The following is an 18,380-nucleotide window of genomic DNA, read 5'->3' as shown; positions in this document are numbered from 1 at the left end:
ATGAAATTGCTCTGGAACAACCAGATTTGCAATGTTGACAACTGAAGTCAGGATTACGCTGTCAAGTGTGTAAATTGCATTGTCAGAACAGATTAAGAAACTCTTTTTAGAAAAGCAAAGTTGGGCCCTGGTCTTAAAACTGGTAGGCAGGGGATACCACTTTTCTAATCTTTTGTCCTTTCCAGTGCATCTGTCGTTAAATTCAGGCTTACTTCATTGTGGTCTTTCTTTATTATAGATTTTTGGTCACATCAGGGTTTTTGAGCTTCTGAATCTTTAACAAAAGTGGACACACAGACTTACATAATGCCACTTATCTCTACTTATACAAATGTAATATTTATACACATATATACAGATATCTGTATTTAAACATTTCACACAGACAAAAAGACAAAGATGAAGGGAAATCACACAGAAAGATGCCTTACTTTTCTGACTAAAACAGAATTTAGATCTGGCTGAAGAACAGATTTTGTTAGAAATTGTTTGGACAGAAAAGGCAGGAGGAATCACATACCATCATCATTATTGATCTTTCACTCTATATTTTTTGTGCTTACTTAGAGGGGTTTCACTAATTGTCAGTGAAGCCACAGGGGATGCTTTAGGTGAGGACAGTTAATTAACTACAACCCTCAAACAACAATAACTATAAACAATGAATTGGTTTACGGACATTATTGTCTCAGAGTATTAATGAGTTATCTAAGACGATTATCACAATTGCCCTTTTAATCATGTTAAATCAATTTTATGGTATGTTATTAAGATGGAATATAACTGTCATGACAGCATACATACATACACTGGTAGTAAAGATATTTCATGTGAAACTCTTGGTTGACTTGCTAGTGTGCACAGGATCAATATGATCCTGAAAAGTCCACTTTCACTTAAACCTACACTTTCAAACAGATGGCCACACTATCGTTAAACACTCTTTGATATGATGTAGAATTTATACTTGAATAAATGTCTGCAAGCTGTCCAGACCTTGAAGCAGCAAAGAAAACGTAAACCATAATGCCTGTGAAGGTTCTCAGTCATCCAGGTCATTGTAGTCAAAGGAGCTTGAAAAGAAAAGCGTCTGGACTTCTTTAAGTTGCTTGAAGACGTTTCACCTCTCATACCTTAGAACTAAAGAAGCTTCTCGGAAGAGAGGTGAAACGTCTTCAAGCAACTTAAAGAAGTCCAGACGCTTTTCTTTGTAAACCATAATATTTTCACCATAGTACTTCATCGTTAGTACGGAGTGCATGTCCTAAAAGCTGTCCTCGGTTTGCACCAAATATGGTTACCATTTACCATACATTTTCTGAAAGGCTTGATCTTTTGTTAAGTGTTTATTGGCTATTTTATGTATAGTTCTGCTGTAATGTTCTTACTGGAGAGGTTTACTCCTGGCATACCATGCAAATTAAATGTGTAATAATGTGATTTGCATTCTATTTGCAGTCACTTATCTTACAGATCTTGCTTTTGGAAGTTCTTGAGCTGAATATGCTGTTGAATCCAGTCAAATAATTTAAAATCTATTCTATTTTTTCAAATAATTTGGAGACCTTTTCTCTGAAGTTTAAGACTTCTTTAGATCTAACATGATGATGGGTTGTGATGATGAGGTTTATATCAGACAAGTTCCACCTGTCACAGCCTAAGATGGGTATAATTATTTTGTACGTAATCTGAAACCCCTTTAAATATACACAAAACAGACCAATAATTTCCATCCGTGGTACATGTTTTTCATGACTGTCACTTCGAGTATAAACTACATTATGTTTGACAGCACAAATATGAATCAGCATTAAGCTTCAACACAAGTAACCTAAGAAACTGATGTTGCTGAAACTAGGTCTGCATTCAAACTCATCACACCAAGATGAGGGGTAAATGGGCTGTAGAGGAAGCATCCACTCCAAGTGACAGGGAGGCCACAAAACACATTCCCCTGGTGATTCTGAAGTGCTCTCACTGACTGACAGCAGCATGTAATTTCTGTCGATTTATTCTGAAGGATGTCTTCACCTGACCTACAGATGGGGGCATTTGTCTGCCGGTCAGTAGAGTGCCATCACAATTCATTTAACCTCCATTCAAAAACTCCAGTGAGGGAACTTACTTGTGAACTTTACTATGAACAACTGAGTCGCACTCATCCTTTTGGCCCTGTCACAAACCACTAACAAACACATTCACAGTTAAACATTAGACTGTGCACCACACCTTTGCATTTTGTGGATGTTTAAAAGCTAGACGTGGTGCTCATGGTGACTTCCATAAAACACAGATTTGAAATGAGAACTTTTGGAATCTTTGGTATCACACATTACAAATGAATTACATTGTTATAGTCAAAATTTCAATTTCAATCTGAAAACAAAGCAGATTTCTATGAGAAGCTACTTCCCAATAATAGGCTTTTTGCTTATTAGGTGCAGCATTAGGCCCAGTCACATTGGCCTAGAGACCAATTGGCAATCACTGGTTTCCAGATGGATTTCATTCAAATGTACATTCCCTGTTCTGTTGGTGAGTGGTTTTCGGAGGCAGCAGTTGCTATGACATTTGCTAAAGCTCTGGTCAAGTGGGAATAGAGAAAACCCCTGGTAACCTGTGGTCACTATGGAAAAGTTTGTGTTCCCCTCCACTTTGTGAATGGTTAACTGTATGGCAAGTGTGTAATCTAATAGTGACCAAAGCATTCACAAGGAGGTTTTTGGTGCGGCATCTACTTTGTGACTATTTTAACCAGCAACTGCAAGCAACCACTCTTCAATAAATTGGGAACACACGTTCTTTCCTAGTGACCAAAGGTTGCCAGGGAATATGCATGAAAAGGGCATTAGATAAACAATTTCTTTACAAGTTCTTTTTAGCTAAAGTTTACCTGCAAAAAACAAAACAAAACAAAAAAAAAACCACAACAACAACAACTTCAATTTAGGTAAATATTGTTGATTAAATTGCGGTTTCAACACTAAGTTAAGGTTAGGAAACCATAATGAATGTTATTATAACTAGACTATGGACTGGTTAAAACTTATCTGATGATGTTTTGAAATGACAAACTATAACCATAAGTAATGTATTATGTGTGTTTTGTTAAGCCCGTGCATATTTATTTTTTTATTTTGTTTGTTGTCCTGAAATTTTTCATATTAGGTGTGAAATACTTTCTCATAGATTCCTGGAAAACTTTCAGTCATATTAGAATCCCCTTTTACCAAGATATTGAAGATCACAGTACACTACTGAACTTATCAAGTCTCATTTACTTCAATATTCCTCTGCTGTTGATTGGGTTAAAAAGATATCTCACACTGGTTAGATGAAAAAATAAAAAAATTAATCCCCAAGGGAACACAGCTTGGAGATATATTGTTGTTTTGAGTTATCTGTAGCATCTAGAAATATAAAAGCCAAGTATTTTCTACAAAACATTTCCAGACACATTGTGTGTAGATGCATAAATATGACACCTCCATTAAAATCCAGTTACGACCAAGGTATAGGTTTATGCATAACGTGTTTAATTTAACAACAGATTTATTTTGTATTGCCATTCAGCTTCAAATAACTATTTCAGTAAAAGGTACTGTGGATTTTTGAAACAGCCAGAGTAAAAGTAAGTTTAGATTCATCTTTTGCCTTTTTAATTTACAATAAGGATTAGCAGTACATGCTAAAGAGGTGTTTCACGGGGCTAAGGCCCATCCACTTCATAAAAAGAACACAAGGTGCAGTCTAGTCTTGTAGTCTTGGATGATTACCATTTTCTTCCATAATCCTTATTTCAGCCACTTCAACTTGGCCTCTGGAAAACAATAATCCTCATACAGTCACATACTATCATACACAGCACTGGCATTACACAAACACACTGATCAGCAACATGGTCTGTTTACATTTAATATGTCAATATTTTGTAATATTGTATTATTATTGACTAAACTATGGAATAATTACTTTTGGTGATTTGCAACAATTTTTAGAGTCAAACCATTTTGTTTTGGGTGTTTGTTTTGGGGGGTTTCCCCACTTCATTTAATTTGAGAACAAATCTATAATGTTGAAAGTAGGGCTGGGCGATATATCGAGTTTTTTAAAAAATATCGATATATTTTTATACGAGATATAAGATGTGACAATATCTTTTAGATCGATATAGTCTATGTTACGTTATAATTATAGTTGTGGAGCCACAAGTTTGCCTCTCTTTCATCCGCTTTTGTCTTTACGCAACGTTACTCGGCCGCGCCTCTCCTTCACTGAACACAGCTCCCCCTCCTCCCCCATTGCTTCACCTGCAGGCAGCAACAAGATGGACACGGCAAATCTCCGTTAACGAGTTACTGCGCATCGCCCCGTTTTCTTTTATTTATGGAGCATTATTATTTAATAAATGCTCATAATTTATTTTTGAGTAGTTTTTTTTCATGTACATCTATGCTGTATGTTAATAAAAATGCCCGTGTGACATCGGGGACACAGCTTTGACTAAGAACTCTCTTTTTGTTCTTACCTTCTGGCTTTTTAAAAAAATGAATAAATAAATATCGAGATATATATCTTATATCGCCATCCAGCTAAAAAATATTGAGATATGAATTTTGGGTCATATCGCCCAGCCCTAGTTGAAAGATCAGTTTATCTATTCTGACAGATGTATAAGACTGATTATAAAATCAGTCATATTAAAGATGGACCTTGGGTAGCAAAATAATTACCTAGGATTTTGATTTAAAGAGCTCTTTTACAAAACCCATGTTCATGTTTTTTGTGACTCAGGATGGATAAATGGCATTTACTTCAGGGCACCATTAACTTGGGCTTCCTGGTGATCTAGCATTAAAATTTAAAGAAGAATAAAAGTTAAGAAAGTTCAAAATATAAGTAATACCTTTTTTGAATGTTGTCAACTTTTGACAGTTGTTGTACAGTTGTTTCCAAACCCTAACCCTATGTTCACACAATTACAATATTCTTATTGACTTAAGACTAAAATTTTAATTTCTAGTATTTCTACCTTCCCTGAGACCGAGTTTGTGTTGGAAACTAGCAACCTTCCAATGGAAGCAAACAGTCTAATCATTACACCACAGAAAGTTTGCCTTTACAAATTAAGGCTATTTATGTGGTTATAACTGTATTTAAGAAAAGTTAAATAGAAAAGAGGACACATCTGAAAGCTTTAGAAAGTTAATTAAAATTGTATTGTTACATTTTAACAACAATTAATAACAATCATTACCCAAGTAATAAGTGAACTGGATCTGAATAAATCTGAATAATGAAGTTTTTGAATGAATGAAATTTTTTTGCCCATGGTACAATCATGATCTGCAGTAAAGATACGTTTCCCCTTTTTTTTTTTTCCCCCCCCTTCCCTCAAAAGAATAACTGAGGCATAAAAGAAAAACAGCCCCACATTAGAGGTCATTACTTTTGGAGAATTTTCACAAACCTAATATTCAGTATTTGAACCATAATGCCAAAAAAGACATAACGTGTGTGAATGTGTGTGTGAATGGGTGGGTGACTGGATATGTAAAGCGCTTTGGGGTCCTTAGGGACTAGTAAAGCGCTATATAAATACAGGCCATTTACAGGCCATTTACCATAAGAGTCAAAGACGTCACTGGCATCAAGTGTGTTTGACTAGCAATCAAATTGGCTGTAAAACTCTAGTGAAATTTAGTCTGCTGAATTTATAAGTTAAAAATCGTTGTGCTGGAGCTTAAAAAAACCTCAAGTGCTAAGTGATATTTTTATACAATACCCAAATTATGCTCTACAGACAGTAATAATTCATTATAGTACAAACTTTGACGCATGGATGTTGAAACGTCAAATTAATTAACTTTATTTTCTCTATTATCACGTAGTGTGTTATATATTATGGTTGAGAAACAAAAATGATGTAAAAAGTGTTGTGTGTGATGTTAATACTACAGCAGGTTTTACTTCACCTGAGAAATTGAAACCAGAGAATATAAAAATTGAATTTTTACTGAAGAAATTTCTCCAGTAAGGTAGAAGGTGATATTAAATATAATTATGCCTGCAGGACGTAAATTTCCCACTGTGGCTTACCACAAAATAAATTCTCCAAAATTAATGGAGGCTCTGTTGTTTAATAAAATGAAAGCTTAAAAATGCACCTTTATGAGGGGGTTTCTTTCATCATCATTGAGGAGCAAAGGCCTATTATGATCATGGAATTATTTCTTGCCATCATTCCTCAGCATTGCCTACTTAAGGAAGGAGCTGTAAAGAAGAGCTATGGTCACTAAAGGGAGAGATATACAGCAAGCAGAGCTTCACATAACAAATGAGGAGCTTGGCCCACGCTTATTTATGGCTACTTAAAGCTGTCAGGTGGAGATGATAAAGGGTGACCACTTGATTAGAAAGTGTTAGAATGGTCCAGTCCTTGTGACCTGCAACAGGGACAGATGAGCAAGGGGAAGATGTGATAGCACTGTTGAAACAGTTTTTTTCTTGGCAGGTTCAGCGGTTTTGGATTTTGGCAGATGAGAAAAGGATGATGGAAAAGGATGAGAATGACACGTCTTGAGAGGGTGCCTATGTCGGGTCCATCTTCTTCAATATAACCTACATTTGAAATGACCGACATAAAAAGATCTGAGGATCTGCCATACAGTCATTGTCAAGCTATGGAAGATGGTAAAAAAACATAAATTACAACATGAAACAGAAGATGGACCGTAATGGGAGGGTTGATGGTTCCCTGGGTGATAGGGGAAGAAATTGATTTGGGGAAAAAAAAAAGAAAAAATCTATTTGCAATCACCTTCATTACTAAGTGATGACCTTTACTTGGACATTTCAAACGTAGTCTTTCAAGCATATAGTTGGAAAGGGTGGGGGTAGTGCACCCTTGCCCATTCATTTTCTTTTTTTATTAAAATCCATTATTTTTTTTAAAAAAAAAGAAAGAAACATTTAGTAATGACTAAAAGGCTAAGCATACAGTTCTGGATTTTATATTTCATAGTTTTCTCACACTTTATTGTCCATATTAAAATGGAAGAATATATATGATGGGACAGTTAAAATAACTCTGTAAGTAATTCAAAATTGAAAAATAAATACAATGGCCACTGCTATACCCACAACTTCAACAACTCAGCTATACTTTTAAAGTTTTTACATGGTCAGCTTATGACCTCACATCTTCAGATGGCTTATCTACCATCTTCTGTATTTAGTGGGTCTCTGCTGCAGTGCAGTTAAGAAGCAGTTCAAAGACTGATAGGCACTCATGGCCCTTTTTTTCCCTAAATTGCTGCTGCTGTGCCATCTTGTTAAGTGGATGGTTAAGTATCATGGTCTCGCTGAAGCATGTTCTGTTGGTTGATGGACTAGGATTTGCTGAGATAGGGAGTCAATGACACCAGGCATTACCAGCAACAGTCAACAATTTGATCATAGCTTAAATTGCTACATAAGTTGTAACTATGGTAAAAAATAAATAAATAATAAAAAACAAAAACAAACAACAAACATATATACTCTGCTGTTGTTTCTTTATTTTGGTTTTGGAAAACCTTGCAAATCTTCAAATCCATTCAAAGGACATTTTTCAAGCGAAAAAGCAATTTGGCTGCCAATGTCTGTCTGTGCACAGGCTTAGGAAAAGATAGTACGAGCACAATCAGTATCCACAATTAAATTATTTTCCTGTTGCCAATAAAGTCCTTTCTAAATAATAAGCTATTAAAATGGGTGCATTCTATAGTTTTAAGCTTATAGCTTCTGTTCTCTGTGATTTATTGATCACCTAAACTACAGTCCCAATCAAAAGTTTAAGACCACTTGAAAGATGGCAAAAATCATTTTGCATTGTTGGATCTTAACAAGTTTCCAAATATAGCTTCAACATGTAACAGGAAGAAATTCGAGTGAGACAAAACATTTTTTTGAGCATGCCATATATTGGCAACAACACTTAAACTGAAACAGACTGTTTTAAAGCTGATCAAAAGTTTAGGACCAAGTCTCCAAAAAACCCTGTAAACCCCCCAAAACAGAAATCAAAGTCCCAAACATGAACTCAAAAGGTTCTCCGTTGGATTTAGATCAGGGGAACACACAGGATGGTCCAAAAGAGTGATGTTATTCTCCTGGAAGAAGTCCCTTGACTTGGCCAATGTGTACTGTAGCGTTGTCCTGTTGAAACACCCAGTCATTACCACACAGACGAGAGCCCTCAGTCACGAGGGATGCTCTCTGCAACATCTGGACACAGCCAGTGGCCATTTGACACCCCTGCACCTCCTGAAGCTCCATTGTTCCACTGAAGGAAAATGCACCCCAGAGCATTATGGCACCCCTCCACTGTTGCGCGTAGAAATATCTTAGGTGGGATCTGATTGTCATGCCAGTAACATTGGAAACATTGGAAACCTTCTTCCACCTTTCAGTGTCCGATGTTTGGTGTTCTCTTGCAAAGTCCAAACAGTCAGTTCTGTGGCGTTCAAGGAGACAAGGCCTTTGAAGACATTTCTTTTTGAAGCCCTTCAGTCTCAGTTGCCGTCTGATGGTGCAGCAGTCGGCACCAGTAACAGCCTTAATTTGGGTTGAAGATCATCCAGTGTCTTGACGGACAGCCAATTAAATCCACCAGCTCAGTGCTGGTGAATTTTTTTTGGGTCTTCCACTTGACTTTTTGTTCCATAACCCTCAGGATCATTTAAGAAATTCCAAATGACTGACTTACTGCATCCCAACACAGCACATTGGCACGTTGCAAGAGACCCTGCTTATGCAGTTCAACAACCACATTCAAGAAGGGAAGGTTTTTTGACTTGGCCATCATGACAGTGTTACTACCTGACAGAAAATGAACTTAATCTAAATTTTTGAACAGATTTGGCCTTATAAAAGCATGTGGTCCTAAACTTTTGATCAGCTGTAAAACAGCCCGTTTCACTTTAAGGGTTGTTTTCAATAAATTGCATGCTCAAAAAAGTGTTTTGTCTCCCTCCCATTTCTACTTTGTGCATGTTGAAGCTCTACTTGGAACCCTGTTAAGATCCAACCATGCAAAATATGATTTTTTTGCCGTTTTTCAAGTGGTCTTAAAGTTTCGAACTGGACTGTATTAAGGCATATTGGTATAATCCAGCAATATAAATAATAAAGAGAAAATGTTCTATTGAATTTATGTTGTTAACCTCCTAGGACCTGGCATTCACATATGTGGACATCACATTTTGGGTTGTCTAGACCACAATACTAAATGTTGCTCTACAAGGGCCTGATATCCACTAAGGAGGACATTATACTGCCATTGTTCTAACAAAATTTAAAACGAATGTCCTCATACGTGGATATGAGGCCCTTGTAGGGTAAAATCAGGTAAAAAGATAATTCTTTGTTTTTACATCAATCAGGTCCCAATCAGCCCAAATAGCAAAGAGAAATTACAAATGCATGCCATGAAAGAGTTCAGGTCTTAGGAGGTTAAGGAACCTATTTTCCACTTTATTATATGGTGATTGGCACAACATAATAAAATTCTAGCAGGATTACAAGACTGTCTTTTCTCTTGAACAAAATTCTGCTGTAACTGCTTCTTGGGTGGATTTTAGTAATATCCTGGTCCTGGTTAGTATCAGTGTATATATCCTTCGTGTGTACGCTGGTTTTGCCACTGGAGATGGTTTACTCATTAGTCATCACAGAAAACTGCAGACCTCATAGTGTGTATTCACATTTAATGACCCAAATGTAATGACATTTATAACTTTTTTTCCATGCAGCCAATATCTGAGTCACTTTTTTTACTCTGTATTCAAAAAGTCTTTGATTCTGGAATCCTAAGAGATGTGGACAATGAGGAAGCAACTAATTACTGTATTATTTTTGGTGAGTTATTTTTATGGTGAATAGAATTCTGGAAACTAATATAAGTGTCCACAACGATTTTTCAGACACTTCTATGTTTTGATTTGTCTGGTCAGCAGTTCAAGAGTTTAATATACAACCAAAAAAAAAAAAGAAAGCTTAGCAACAAGCTAACTGGCATATATCCAAAAGAAATTATCTGGATTATATAATTTTATAGTGCATGAAAAGAAAAAGTTTGTTCTTCTTTGTTCACTTTCTTTTTCTTTTGTCTATGCTTTGGTCACAAGCTGTTTATACTGATAGAATATCAACATTGGGTGTATTATGCATTACGTTAACTGCCAATGTGGGTCTAATCTCATGGTCATAAATGCTGTGCAGATGTCATACAACATCAAGAACAGAAGGTAGATGGTGCTTTAAAATTAGGAGGAGCCATGCATAGAGGCAAGCAGCCTTGCATGAATGCATACTGCAGACTCCTAGGGTTAGGGGACAATGGTTCATTTAATTTTGAATTTGAAGTTTTGAGTTAGTTCAGAAAGAAATAGTTAAGGAGGTGATGATACACGATGCTGCAGTAGTTTGATGCTTTCCCATACAAGCAACATTTTGAGGGCCATTTGTCAAGGAGTGTCACTGCATATTAATGTATGTTTCAAAGACCAAAAGCTCCCTGAAAGATGCAATCCCAATCCCTTCCATACATGTATTTATCATCGGTATTGTAATACAGTTAGATAAAACCTATGCAAGTGCTAATAAAATTGACCAATAAGTAATATGAATTCATTAAGCGCAGTAATACTTTTTTAATATTGCATGTCAGAGGGTGGGCATGATTATTGCTCAGCTACAGTCTCCTGAGAACCCTTTTCATTTATCCCACCAAGATAGCCTGGGCATATCATCATATAGTGATTTTCATATCCAGTAAAATGAATCTATTCAGTGGATGGGAAATTCAGGGAAGAAAATTACAGTTTAAATCTCGACACACACACACACACACACACACACACACACACACAGTACTTATTTATATTTTTATTTTACAGTTTCCCTTGGTAAAACAGAAAATAACTAATAATAACTCTATATTTTTAACTAGTGAAGTAAGAGACATAACCTGAACATGTAGGAAAATGGGCTTTGTCATAACACAATGTCAAGAGGTCAAATGCCAGAAAAACATGGAATTGTCCTTGAGTGCCTAATAACTATACAAATGTTTTGTCACAGCTTTGTCAGAAATTCTTGCTGTAAAAAAGGATTCACTTTGATTCTTCCAAAAGACTGTGACTATAAACCAAGGAAATTTACTGCCATCTTGTGGAATCAATAGTGAAAAAGACATCCCAAATGGCAAGGGAGTCTAATAATCTGAAGTACTGGTCAAATAATTAACCCTGTGGGATACACATCACTCTAAAAACATAAGAAGATGCTTGTAGGAGTTTCATTTAATCACAAGTGACAAAAAGAGATAGCAGCAACCTTGTTTGGCATTAGAACAAACTTTCTAATAGTTAAAACAATACGTTTGACTGTACTTTACTCTTGTTTGCTCCGTCTGAATTTACCTTATTATGTAGAGTGAAGGCTAGAGTTAGACCTGTATTGTAATTAGAATGCTCATATCACAATTTGGACTTAAAAGTAGGTGAAACCAGTTTCATTTTAGTACTTCTAAATAAAATTTGCATAAAAGCAGCTGGAGTCAATCATTACCAAAACTGCCCAGTGATATTCCAACAATCTCAACTGAACAGTGTGGTGAGACCACAAGCTCAGTATTGTCTGCTGTTGAAGACTGTGCCATATTTATGTCAGTCCCAGGCTCTTTAATATCACTGTGGTATGGTGTTGATCCTAGATGGATGAAGACTAAGGCCACCTCTTAGACACATGTTTAAATATCTTAATATTTTTGCAGAGGGAAACTGCCCTGAATGCCATTCAGGCCAAGTATAAGCTCTCAGTTTTGAACAGCTTTGTTGTGATTGGTCGGATCCTAAGTACATCGATTCAAATGTAGCTTTACTGACGGAGTACACAGGGAACAATCAGAAAGCCGGAGTGTGAGTGTTTAAAGCACACAGATTATTTGTCAGCCGGGGGAATTAATCAAGCTTGGAGACTTTGGAGCTATGAGTAATGAGGATGGAGATGGGCCACCAGGAAGATGTGATGAGGATTTAGAATGCAATTCATGGCAGGGAAGTACTATCTCAAAAAGATGAAGGCTTTTTCCCGCCTCTTTTTTCGCAAGCAGAGACTTTTAAGTCACATCTTGTTCCTGCTTGACTTATTTCATACAAAAGATTGTGCAAGTTAAATAAATTGTCTTACTACTCCTTCAAGTATATTTAATGACAGGATTAAAATCAAGATGGTAAGACAGTAAAATATTTTGTGTTTTCCCCTGCTGCAAAGCATAAGCCTTTAAGACTTTTACAGTTATATATTGTATGGCAGTGTATATGATGTCCAAGTCATCACTGGCATAAGAGAAATGGTAGATCAGATGATTAACAGTATATAGACCAAAGACAAATGCATACATAATGTATGTGTGTAATGTGTTACAGAATTTGTCTAAGAAACAAATGTTGCATATTCCAGTAGAAAGACAGCATCTTTTTGAAAACATAAAACTTCAAGTTTTATATATAAACCTTTTATACAAATCAACTGGAAAATTATCTTTTCCCTCCTTTTTCAGATTGCACTTCCAACTTCTTTATGGTAATATCTGACTCTAGATATCTCCTGTTTCCATCAACAGGTGATATACTTGATGCAATCAACAATCCATTCAGTTTTTGTGCATGTATTTCTCCACATTTTGCAATTTTTTTGTAAAATGCTCTGAAGAGAAGAAAACCAGATACTTGCGTTAGTTTGATATTCAACATGCAGACAGGATCTGGGTGCTGATCTCACAAGAGATTAGATCTGTTTTACATATGTCAAACCACTGATTTAACTGACACATTAATTTATAACTAAATCACCAGTTACATACTATTCTAGCGTGTTACAAATTCAGCCCTAGATGAAATTCACATGGCTCATAACTGATATATTATTTCTCTAAATTTAGCAAGCCACACTCTATATCTGTGTCCCAATTTTATAAGCATAAGCTTAAATCAAATCAAATTTGAATTTGTTTGTTTTCTTTTCTGCTGTGGACACTGGATCACCTTAGGTTGTTAATCTCATCAAAAATAGCTTTTCATTACTGAGCAAAGATGCCTGGGCTGCTCTGGTCTGAAGCCCAGATCTGAGAAACCCAGAATACATGGAACACATTTCATCCACCTTTCTCAACGCCTAAAAATGGCAATATACGCCATCCATATGGCAGCGCCTATTTTCAAGTAAGAACCATATAACATATGTATCACAATCACAGGATCTTCAGCATGTAATGAGTTCAGTGATTTACAGCCATCAGTGGTCAATCAGCACTACAGCGGCCATGTGAACGGCACCTATGTATCAAAGCAATACCAGGTCTTTGAGTCGATTCTTGGTCAGTTCCAATGGTAAAAAACAGGATAACATATATTGATTATGATCAAGTGTCAGAGAGTCGAGATAAGATCTATTTAGAGAAACAGTGTTGAGATGTCATCAATAAAATAGCTACTAATAGTAACTAAAAGACTGACTGGCTCTATTCACCAATGACTTTTTACTTGTTGCACCCATTCAAGCCTTGAGCTTGCCTTAACAATAACATGAAACATTCAGAAACGCATTCAAACCTGAAAGCTCACAATCAGAACCTTGACCAATGACGAAACAAGGATGGCAATAAAAACAGAAGTACCAGGAAAGACATGGAAGAAAAAACATCCACTGAAACCTTGTTAAACCTGTTATTAAAAGTCTGTAAAATTAAACCTACCTAAACGCTTACCCGAAATGTTTACTTACTGCCATAATGGGCTATTGGGAACAGAAATTGCTATTAAAAATGCCATAAATTTATTGCAAGGAAGCACTCATTTCACTGAACCACATAATTTTTTTTGTTTCACATCAAAATTAAATAAAAGCCTGATGTGTCATTTACTTGTGCGTTTCAGAGATAATAAGAAATCTCCATCACATTTTTACCAACATAAAGTCTGGATTAGGTGCTATCTGATAAATATGGCCCCCAACCACTTCATAAAACAACTCTTTCCAAATGACCACACTCAAAGCCAGGATGGGAAAGCCAACCCTTACAAAGAGGAAAAACAATGCAGTTTAAATAGTATGGATGCATGAATAATATTCATGTATCATTTTTAGAAAAAACAAACAAACACAGGAGTAAGTTATCATTAAGGCCAATGGATTATACCAAAATGTAAATGAGACAAGAAGCTTACTCTTGGGAAACTGTCGGGGCGTTGCCCCACTATCAAACAGTTATCATATAAAATAAAACAAGGAACAAGAAAACAAATTCCATTCACGCTACAAATGTTGCTAGTGTAAGACATTCCTAATACAACTTCTCAGCTCATCTAGTAGTTTCTAGTTTCTCTTCTTTTCTTTTTTTATTTACAAATAGATAATTAGACATCCAAGCCATTTAATATTCCTGAAACTGTAAGGCATACATTTGTTTATAAATTTTGCATATCGTTACATCATGTCATTATTGTGGAAAGTAACTATGTTTCTTTGTGAAAGATCCTTTATCATGAAGATGTGAAAGGAAAAAAAAAAATGTAAACATCACTGGGATAGGTTATTTTACACCAGTTATTATCATTAGAAATAAATTCACTCCTTATTGAAAAGTGACTGACAAGACCTCTGCGTATGTCCTGTTGAGGTTTCCCTCAGAAGAGCCATCTACACTACAGAGAGTCAGGCCAGGCTGTCTAGTTAGCACCTCAGCGGCAGCTTTCTGTGGTTTCCCATGACTGGAATGAAAGCTATGCAGCATGACATTTCATCAATATAAGGAGGGTAGGCTGAGGGGGTTTAATTCCTAATCCAGCTGGTTTATGTGAGCTCCAGAGCCTATTTAGATATATTTGAAGTACTACATGTAGAAGGACAAGCATGACATAATGCTGGCACCAACTGGACCTTGTGCTAGTAGATTCTATGGGTACCAAGAAAGAGACACCAAATGTCTGTGAAGGTTCTCAGTCATCCAGGTCATCGTAGTCAAAGGAGCTTGCAAAGAAAAGCGTCTGGACTTCTTTAAGTTGCTTGAAGACGTTTCACCTCTCAACCGAGAAGCTTCTTCAGTTCTAAGGTCAAATGGTGGAGAGTCCCAGATATAAACCTAGTGGGAGTATCCCCCCACAGAGGGACAAAAGGACCCCCTGATGATCCTCTAATCGCCTGAGCCAAGGAGGGAAACTGGGCGTGGGTCCCAATCAGCCAGAGTTTCGGGTGTGTTCATTGTGAAACCTGGCCCCACCTTATCATGCGAATTCCTGAGGTCAGATGGCCCAGGATGTGAGTGGGCGTTAAGGCATCTGGGAAGGGATCTCAAAACTGGATTATAGATGGCAGAGAGTTGGTGTCGTAAACCCCCGCCTCTGTTCAAAGATGGTCGCTCACAGTGGACATAGATGGCTTCTTTCACTCCTCTTTCAAACCATCTGTCCTCTCTGTCCAAAATGTGAACATTGGCATCCTCGAAAGAGTGTCCTTTATCCTTAAGATGCAGATGGACTGCTGAGTCTTGTCCTGTGGAGGTGGCTCTTCTGTGTTGTGCCATGCGCTTGTGAAGTGGCTGTTTGGTCTCTCCAATGTAGAGGTCTGAGCATTCCTCGCTGCACTGTACAGCATACTCCACCATTTGACCTTAGAACTGAAGAAGCTTCTCGGATGAGAGGTGAAACGTCTTCAAGCAACTTAAAGAAGTCCAGACGCTTTTCTTTGCAAGCTCCTTTGAGACACCAAATGAATTGCAAAATTGTTTTTCCCCCTATTATTTAATCCCTAGACAGTTTTTAAAGTATCATTTGATTAAATTAGAGGTGGTGGAACTATGAGTTAGGATTTGTTCAACACCAGAATATTTTAAGAACTCAGGGTGCATGTTTTAAGTGGCATCAGTTTTTCTAGAATTTAAATGTGGTGTTTACATAATAAAATATTGAGTTCACTTGTAGATACAGAAGCAACATTTTTGCATGGACTGAGTTAGTACCATAGGTAAGCCAGTGTTGTTTGCTACATCAAAAAGAGTTTATCCTCTATGCAACATTAAGATTAGGATATAACTGGCTTAACTTCTCAAGCTCAGTTATGCATTCGCAGATGTCACTTCATCAGTCTAATCTGGGCTTTGTCAGCCTTGACTACTGTACATACAACCAGCATGCAAATATTTGCACGATAACATAATTATGCTTGGTTTTTGGTAGCAGCACGGGATATTTATTTTCTACTCATGTTTACAGGGTTGTGCAAAAAAAGAAGTCAAGAAGTCAGACTTAAGCAGCAGATGAACAGTACCTGAATGCCATGTCCTTAAAAAATAGAACAGAATCTGGACCTTCTGTTGATCCAGCTACCTTTTGCTGAAGCCTCGTTGGAAATGGTCTCAGTGGGAGATGGTGAATTAAGATTTTCTTTAAGAAAAAGGTGAGGTAGGTTAAACTGCACAAGAACTGAAAATCAGTCACAGCAATCTGTAAAACATGGCAGACACTCTGTCATGGTTTGGGCTGCATTTCATCCAGTGTTGTTGGAGATGTCAAAACTGATGGAATTGTAAATGCAGAAGTACAGTCGGAGAACTATTCCTGAAGATTACTTCAACTAAGAGACAAGACAGCTTGCCTGAGAGAGTTCATACTGTGCTAAAGAATAAAGGTGGTCATTCAACTTTCAATCTGGATAGAATTGTAAAACGTCTGGTTTTACCTTATTAGTGTATTTCCATTTATGTTTGCACGTGTCAAGAAATCACTGTACTTATTTTTCAAGCAAACTATAAAGAAATAGGGAGTGGTCAAGACTTCATATGACTCTGTAAGTATAAATCTTAAAATACAATATGATGGTCAATGTTTCTTCAGTAATTGTTTCTTGAGACAATTATAGTGTACAAGACGACCAACAGGCTAATGAACTGAACAGCACTGCCATGCTGTTAGCGAGTCAAATAAACACATGGGTTTCCATGGAAAGAACATAACAGGAATTAAATATAGTTCCCTCCCATATGAAAATTAGATTAGCAACTGCACAAACAAAGTGTGTTAAATTCAGCTATTGATGTTTACAACCGGCTGGTGTTACATCTGTTTGAGTCATTAATTTCATGCACTGTAAGTTGTCCACATTTCACATTGCACATTAAAGACCCTTATACACAATTTAAATCGTTGTGTGACAAATGCAATGGACATTCTGGTGCTTGACCTTGAGACAATCAGAGTCTTGTTCTTCATTTGATCTTCCCTTTCCAAAGTCACAACTGCTTCAGAGCTATGCTGGGATTATAAATGTCATAACCTTGATTATGTAATATATCGTAACATAAGAAGTACATTGCAGACAAGGGATAAGTACCTTGTTCGCAACATGTGATCTTCACTAATATCCAGACAAGGGTACAGTTCAAAGCGGGATTAAACTGAATATGTTTCAACATTATACCACCTCAAAGTTTAATAAAAAGATATGGCTTTGAGTCACTTTCTTTTCATAGCTTCATAGGCCAAATTAATGCCTGCCTTTACCAGTTACCTGCCAGCCACCACTCAAATGGCAAATTTTATGCAACTCCTAATACAGTATGGTTAAAATCAGCCTGTGATGATAGCTCAAACTGAAATCTGTTTCTTTAAAAAAGCCAGTAAAATACATTTTGAACAATTACTTAACTGGAATTAAAATCCCCACTGATACTTTCACTGTGACAGTTACAGGTGTGTGTGTGTGTGTGTGTGTGTGTGTGTGTGTGTGTGTGTGTGTGTGTGTGTGTGTGTGTAAGAATCAGAGACTACACAAACAAAATGAACTCACCAATCATTTTCTTGTCAGCAGCTGTTCTGTGAAAGATGAGTGTGCTGTCATCAGTAATTACCGCAGTGAGAGATAAACTTCACCACTAACTTGTCATTGGTAGCCCTTCCCTCTACATTCGGCTATTCATCCTGCCTTACCTCATCCATTGACCCACCAGCTCCCCCGCTCCCTCCACCCACTCCCTCTTAATAATAACCCACCCGCTCTGAGCATCCATCTGCCTAATCAGAAGAAGCCTCTCTTTGACAGTCACTACCTAGGCACAAGCTTGCAGACAGGAAAATCAAACATTTTACCCCCAAAGGATTTAATATCCAGTGAAAACGAGGAGGCAGCAAGTTTATAACGCATCTATAAACCAGTCTCAGTGGGAGTGAACACAGAGCGGTACACAGGTAAAACACCCTTTTCTCTGTTTGTCTGTTTGAGACTGTGTGTGACCAAAGCTACATCCTGACCACAGGTTAACCTTCACATCTTTATTATAT

This window comes from Copadichromis virginalis, linkage group LG20, assembly GCF_057382275.1.
Source record: "Copadichromis virginalis isolate Kocher_CV1m ecotype Utaka linkage group LG20, C_Virginalis_male_GT1.1, whole genome shotgun sequence".
In the NCBI taxonomy this organism is placed as follows: Eukaryota; Metazoa; Chordata; class Actinopteri; order Cichliformes; family Cichlidae; genus Copadichromis; species Copadichromis virginalis.
Note: the sequence above shows the minus strand (reverse complement) of the source record.